Here is an 8,269-nt window from a genome sequence, read left to right as displayed (position 1 = left end):
GAATTTCAGTCATAAATGTTTATCAAATTCCAAATTAAAGATTTCTCCTATGTGATATTTTGTGACTTTTTGATGACTATTATGCTAGTTTAGCACTATAATAAAACTTAGGAATATGACATAATTATTTTGATGATACTATTGTTCATATTTTCATGATGAATTAGTTGAGTAGATACTATTTCACTTGTTTAAAATTTTATTTTGCTATATTTTTGAGCATACATTATGCCTAAGATGAAACTACTGTATGCATTATCTAGTGTGTTCATAAGATGATTCTACTATATGCATTCTTGTCTATTGTTTTGCATAAGTTAAGCTTAATTCATATATGATATATGCTTTCCTTTTCAGCTAAGAGTGCTCTAGTACTTAGTTCTTTGAATACCACTACATGTTACACATAGAGCACACCCTTTTGTTATTCCTAGAGAAACAAGGGAGTGGATGCCTTCGTGCTCTAATGATTTAACACCTGTGTTGGGGATGAAGTTTGATACTTTGGAAGAAGGGATTAAATTCTATGATGCTTATGCTCTACATTGCGGCTTCAATACTCGAAAGTTAGCGACTAACAAGAACAAAAGTGGTGTTGTTGCAATAAAATATTGCTTATACAATAAGACGGGTTTTAAATAGAAGTGTAAGGCAAAGAATGAGGATAAACCCAAAGAACAGCTGGATGGAAAAGCTATTACTAGAAAAAGGTTGGTGACAAGAGTGGGGTGTAAAGCTTAGTTAGTTCTTAAGGTTCGTGAAGAAGGTGGATATTTTGTGAAAAACTTCTATGAAGGACACACCCACCCTCTTTACACACCGAGTTGTAGAAAATTTCAGAAGCAAGGTAGAAAAATGACAATTTTGCACAAGAAGTTCATAGTTGACAATTCAAAGTTGAATATTGGGCCAACAAAAAGTTTTAGAATCTTAAAAGAGAATGCTGGTGGATATGACAATATCGGAGCTTCAAAGCAAGATTTCAAGAATTTCTCAAGAGATCTAAAATCATATATTGATGGCTCTGACGCTCAAATGTTTTTGGATGACTTTAAAATGAAAAAATTGCTTTGGGGTGCCTTTTTTTTATGAATTTGAGGTAGATGATGAGCAAGTCTTACTAAGGCTTTTTGGGCGGATCCCATTTGTAGAAAAAACTATGCTTTGTTTGGGGATATGGCCTCCTTTGATACCACTTATGTGACTAATCGGTACAATATGGTCTTTAGGCCTTTTACCGGTGTCGATCACCATAAAAGATGTATCACATTTGGTTCCGGTTTCACTACCAAGGAAGATATAAGCTCCTTTGAGTGGTTGTTTACCACTTTCTTGAAGGCAATGAGAAATAATGAACCCACTTGCTTGATAACGTACCAAGATCCGGCGATGAAAGTTGCAGTGAGGAAAGTGTTTAAAAAAAGGGAGCATCGGTTTTGCATGTGGCATATAATGGAGAAGGTGTCTCTCAAAATGGACCGAGATCTTCTTAAAGATACAGACTTTGAGGAAAAGTTACGTTTGTGTGTGTAGGACCTAGGATTGGAGCCTTTAGAATTTGAAGAAAAATGGAATAAACTGATTGGTGAGTTTTAGTTGGAAACACATGAGTGGCTAACTGAATTGTATAAGATAAGAAAGTTGTGGATCCCTACTTAATTTAGAGATTTATTCTTGGGTGGGATCATGAAGACAACTTCAAGGTCGAAAACTGAAAATCATTTCTTTACCTCCTTCACTAATCCCCATGTTACTCTTGTAGAGTGCTACATGCACTTCGACACTGCAATGGATTCACAAAGACACTCACAAGCTGAATTTGACAATGACTTGAAGAATAAATTTCCAGAATTCAAGTCACCATTAGTCATTGAGAAGCATGCTTCATAGGTATTTACTTGATCTATATTTTATCAGGTTCAAGAGGAGGTCTATAATGCTTGTTTTTCTTGTGGGATTGAAGAGTTCAAAAGATAAAATGACTTGGAAATTGCCAAGATTAATTGTTCGTGCAATATGTTTCAGAGACATGGTTTACCTTGTAGGCATATGGTTTGGGTATGGAAGGCAAATAACCTAACCATGATTCCCGATAAATATGTTCTTAACAGATGAACTACAATGGCAACAAAAAATCCAATCTTTGACATGGAAGGAAATATTTTAGACCAATGCACTAGATTTGTGGACAAGAACAAAATTTTGAATGAGTTATGGTCTGAAATCTATAGTTGTGTGAGTGTGACCGAGCAAAATGAAGAAGATCTCGCTGAACTTGTTAAAAACCTCTGGGGGCTGAGATTTGACATGGAAGCCAAAAAGAGTGCAAACAACACTCGTAGCAAAACACAAGACATAGAGCTCCTAATTGGATCAGTGGCGCCTAGTGAAATAACCATCAAACACCGTAAGATATCAAGTAACAAGGGTAGTGGTACTAGAAGTGGATAAAGGATAAAGGGAGAGAGAGAGAAGGCAATTGAGCAACATCAAAAGAAAAAGAGGCTATGCAACGCTTGTGGAGAGCTTGGATACCATGACCTTCGAAATTGCCCGTCAAAGATACCTTCATCATCTAAGGTAACTATAAACTCATTTCTATTCTGATTTTACCGATGTCTATTATGTTTACCGGTCCTTGAATGTTACTTGGTTCACATTAATTATGAAGAAGATGATACTGCTGATCTCCAGAACCCCAGTGGCACATATGCTGAGAAAGAGGCTCATTTGTCAGACATAATGGAAGTGCAATTGGAGCCCTTGAACATATAGCTATTAAGAAGCTTAATTTTTTTTTCATGCTTATACAAACTTGTAAACAATTTTGCCTGCTATGTCAAACAAAAAGGAAAGCTACGTTATGATATAGGACAATAGATGGAGATAGCAAGTAGCAACTCCATTTGGAGTGGAAAAAGGAGCTTTACTTGTTAAATGTTCATGGTATATTTTAGCTAAAATTTAACTAATGGTGGCTAAAAATACATCACCACTAGCTTAAAAGTACATCAAGAGTGGATTAAAAGTACATCATTGTTTTATTAAAAGTCCAGCAAGGAATCTATCTATATTTTTCATGTTCTCAAGTAGCTTAAAATCAACCCAAGACCAAACACAAACATGACCGTTTACCCTAATTGTCAGCTCTAAGCAAAACCAACAACCAACTGCTGCTTCGAAGCTGTTGGTCAGACTCAAACGGCTATGAAGCTTGTTCCTGATCACCAGACCTTTTCCAAAGCTGTTGTTTCCCTCAAACCAGGTTAATTATTCTACTCTTGTTCATTTATAACAAAGGAAATTAGTTTTTACAGACTTTTCCTAGAAACACTTCAGGTTGATGTCGATATATAGTCTTCGACCAACTTCCATTTTATTGCTAAGAGTGCTAATAGAAGAGAAGTTAAGTGGGTCTAGCTTGATCTTTGAGGGAGAGGATGTAGTTAAGAGTGCTAATAGAAGAGAAGTTAAGTGATATGTGGCCAAAGAGTCACCTAAGGGCTATAGACTATAGAGGCTGCATAGAGTAAGGGATACACTTCTTATGGAGGAAGCAATTTTAATTCATCAAACTTGTTGTCCTTTACAATTAACAGCAGAACAGTTCTATCTAGCTAATGTGTTACTGAAAATATATCAAGATACTTGCTTTTCATTTAATATTCATAAAAGTAGTAGTTTTGTTGATGCCTAAGGAGTCCTAATCAAATATCATATTTTCCTAGCTCCTGGTAGTAATTATATTTGTTTGGAATAATATAATCAGGGCTTTTGCCTTATGTCTATTTTTTCCTCCCCTATTTTTTTTCACAGGACGTAATTTTCGAAACTTAACGATTTGGTATCATCTATCATGATGTTTCAGTTGTTTATGTTTAGTGGTGGAAGCTAACATTCACTACAAAAAAACTACATATAGAGGCAATCCAAAATTGCATCTAAATATATATTTGTAGCCTCTAATGGTGTTTAGAAGCAATTTTATTGCCGCCTCTAATTAGTCCGGCGCTAATTATAGGTTGCTCTTAATGCCACCTTTTAGAGACAGACAAGTTATGGTGTTGCTAAAGACACTTATGTTTAGAGGCAACCATATGCTTGTCGCTAATTGTTGGTTGCCCCTAATGCCACCTTTTTGAGGCACAAAACTTGAAGTGTTTCTAAAGCCACTTACATTTAGAGGCGACCATCAGTCGGTCGCTAATTATAGGTTGCCCCTAATGCCATATTTTTGGAACACACATGTTACATTGGTGATAAGACCATTTATATTTAGAGGCAACCATAAGTTTGTCTCTAATTTGAAATTACATCTATTGCTTAGTTTTTGGGGCACAAAAATATTGTTTCTAAAACCACTAATGTTTAGATGCAACTATAAATTTTGCCGCAGATTCTAAATTAAGGCAACCACTTCTTTTGAATCTAAATATATTTAGAGGCAATTACATTTCGTAGGTTCAAAACACATTTAGGGACATTTATAGATGTTGCTCCTAATTATATTTAGAAGCAACTGTGAAATTTTATAAAGTAGCTTTTTAGATGCACCAAATTGTTATAATGATGTTTAATAATGCTACGTAATTTTTAATATTATTTATTTATTTACTTATTTTGCATAATAATTCAGAAAATTAACATAAATGGAAGAAAGAAATTATAGATTTATCAAAGAAAGAAGTATGTATTTATATGAACGTGACAATTGTACACAATCCAAAATAATATCCACATATGGCCAACAGTAAATCCAATCCGGGAAACATAATAACTTAAAAGGTTTTAACATAATCAGTCCCGTCAAGGAGGCAAAATCTAAGCTTTACTTATTCATAGCTTAAGCTAGCTAGGTAGTCAATGCACCATGTCTGCCAATCTGTTCCCAAAAGTCTGTGCCAAAAAGATCTCCAAAATCTACAACTGTTGTACATCTTCCAAACTGTTGTACATCTTCCAAAAAATCTGCAAATAGGAGAAACTTACAAATATTAGTATATTATGAAGAAATTGCAGTATAAAATTCTGAGAAATAAAGGAGGCTGAGAACTAAGAACACATACTCAGCCGGGCTTAGTAATACCCTGGATTATGCAAATCGGATAGGAAATCAGCTCCTTGGGGGAACCTCATCGTCACTACTACTATCACTGTCGATTTCTATCACCTCATCTTCGTCGCTTTCATAAGAATTAGTCCTATCATCATCAAAGTTATCAGCTACAGCATAATATTATCCCCTTCCAAGATGGTGACCTCATCATCACTCTCTTCACTTTCATTGTCCTTATTTTCCTCTTCTTGGTCATTAATCATGACACCAACCCCCTTGTTCCTCCTCCTGTTAGACGTTCTTCTAGGAGCAAGCAATCCTGAGTACAAACCCCAATTATTCATTTTGTTCCTGATGACTCCATAATGAGCCAACAACAACAACAACAACAACAACAACAACAACAACAACAACAACAACAACAACAACAACAACAACAAAACCATTTGTTTATTATATGATCATTTATATAAAACAAACCAGAAAGATCCAACATTAAAATTCAGAAATACATGAAAATCAGAGTATAACTTTTTCATTACATATAAGAAAGTACGAACATTTTTAAAAAAAATGAAAATGATCATTAACTTTCATACTGTTACCAAATTCCTATATAATCTGAACAAATATCACCTAAACCCCTATATTCTTTATTCTATGTACATAGCAAACACATAAAGAGTTTTAATTAGATTTCCTCCTAACTTCGAAGTATGCTAACAAATACCTCAATCAGTAGATCAAGGACTTATGTCAGCTGATCAACCCCCAAAGCATGAATTTGCAGCAGACCGTAAGTCAGTGATCTTTTCTTTGTAAGATCAGTCAGCTTTACATTAAAGTTGGTACGTGAGAATACTATAGTATACATGTGAATATTTAAACATTATCACATTTTGGCCTTGAGTGGAACTTGTCCAATAAAGCTCTATCCAATAACAAACCTGTCCAATAAAAACCCTTTCATAGTTTTATCTTGAACCTAACCCTTTAGCCTTTAGGCTACCCTAACAGATAACCACCCCCTAGTGGTTCATAAGTGAATTCCAACCAACTTATAATGTCAACAGAGTGCCAAGAAGAATCAATTTCTTTAACTACTAAATACCAACTGAAACCTCTTGAATCATATTTGTGAGACCAAATAGTTTTGATAGAAATAAAAAATAGAGAAACCATCTTGCTTCTTCCAAGCCCATTTGCCCTTTGTTTCAATTGGATACGAACTGAAAGATACAACAAGAGGCTTAAAATTTTGACTTGAAATGTTAAATTCTTAATTTGCCATTTTCTTAACTTTTACGGGCTTTAATTTTTATTGGGAATCAATTTCTACCTGTTTGATAGAAGATGAGATTCATATTGTTGTAGTAATTATTTTTAATAAAACAAGAGCGATATAACTAGTGAATTTAAAATTAATTGTAATATTAGGTTGTTTGATCGAGAAAATTAGGCTTTTATTCTATATATTTAATGTTAATAAGGATTTATTGTTGTTGTTGTTGTTGTTGTTGTTGTTGTTGTTGTTGTTGTTGTTGTATAATGAAGGGTCCTATTAGTTTGACATAATATCGTGAAACTTTCTCTATCAAGTGTTCACATTTTGTTTTCTAGTAAAATAATGTTTCATGTCACATGATCTACAAACTCATTTTATGCTAAATTGATTTCAAATACTTCTTTAAGTGCAACTTTAAATGAGTTCTCATTCACTGAATTGTGATATGTAGGTTAATTAAGCTTGTAAGAAGGGATTTCCAAGATATGAAAAGATGTTGCTAGAAGAGAGGAAGAAGTGAAATATGTATAAAGTTTTAACCCATTAGAGATCATTTTCGTTCATACTCTTTTCCAAATGATAAAAAGGGATCTTCTTATAGGATTTTACAGGTAATATTTCCTAGTCCCAATAATGTCCTTACATGTTCAAAGTTATTTTTAATTTGTTGTCACCTATTTGTCTGCATATGAATATGAAATATGATTATTGAACCTACCAATTGATTAGTAATATCTAACCCATACTTTATATGTTTCATTTTGCAGGCTTGTCCGAATTGCATATATTCTATGATGTAGCATTTCAGGAAGTTCCAAGATATATTGTTATCTATAACAACATAGGAGTGACTAAGTCCATATCATAATTGTATTATAAGGGGTAGGGTGATAAGACTGAATCTCTATCACAGGAAAAAACTTATACAGGATAACAAGTAGGGGATAAAGACTCGAACTCGTATCTAGACTCCAGAAGATCATGAGTTTACTATTTATTCCAAAGTCCTTTTCGAATGCGGTAGATTGGGGATTTTACCATTGATCTCATCGGCTTGGATTATGAGGAGAAGATCAATTACCTCCTATATAAGTACATTTTTTTAATACTTTTTGTTTCATTAGGGTGGGATGGGTATTAGGGGTGATTAAGGGTCAAGGTTATGTACATAACTAAAGAGAGCAATCAGTATTACTACCTCCATTTCATATCATCATAGTACTAGTTAAGGTTTTTCATAAACTTTATTTTTTGTTAGTTGTATTTACCAAAGCATTAACGAAAGCTATATGTAATCTTAAATGACAGTTGATATGATATAAAGAGACTATATATGAATGTGAAAAGGAGTGATGATGGTTGAAATCATTGCCCTTCACATTGTGAAAAAGATTTGTACATGGAATATTTTAATTTTACAATGCACCTGTTGCTAGAGGAAATCCCAAAAAGGAGCATAAATGCAGAAAAAAAAAGCTTTACTTTAAGTTAAAATAACCTTGGGGTTACAACACTAAAAAATGACATGTTTCTGTTTAAGGCATCAAATAAGGGTCATTAGATCAGAAAAAGAAACAGAGGAATTAGCTGTAAATTTAGAGTTCCTTTATGTATGTGAACCCTTTTACATAACTAAAGACAACAACAACAACAACAACAACAACAACAACAACAACAACAACAACAAGATCAACAACAACAACAACAACAACATCAACAACAACAACCCATAATTTGCTATCAAACATACCAGAATTACAAGGACTAATTTATACCTTTTGACTTGAAAACAAAATTATTCACTAAATTGAAAAAAAGAGCTAATTTATACCTTCTGAATCAGCAAGCACCTTCTCCTTCCCCTTACTTCCAGCCGCATGTTTTAGAGATGAAACCCTAGCCTTCGTCCGTTCTTGTGTGGCCCTTCT

General features: G+C 33.9%; 1 long non-coding RNA gene across 1 annotated transcript in view; it reads left to right on the top strand.

Annotated features, from left to right (window-relative positions):
* LOC130590971 (uncharacterized) overlaps nucleotides 1-6,879 on the top strand; it is a 14,464-nt gene extending 7,585 nt beyond the window's left edge. The window contains exon 3 of the long non-coding RNA XR_008968860.1: nucleotides 6,793-6,879. This is a non-coding gene — a long non-coding RNA (uncharacterized LOC130590971). The remainder of the gene's footprint in view (nucleotides 1-6,792) is intronic.
* Nucleotides 6,880-8,269: the final 1,390 nt, after the last annotated feature.

This window comes from Beta vulgaris, chromosome 4 (assembly GCF_026745355.1).
Source record: "Beta vulgaris subsp. vulgaris cultivar EL10 chromosome 4, EL10.2, whole genome shotgun sequence".
In the NCBI taxonomy this organism is placed as follows: Eukaryota; Viridiplantae; Streptophyta; class Magnoliopsida; order Caryophyllales; family Amaranthaceae; genus Beta; species Beta vulgaris.
Note: the sequence above shows the minus strand (reverse complement) of the source record. Positions and strands in the feature narration are given on the sequence as shown.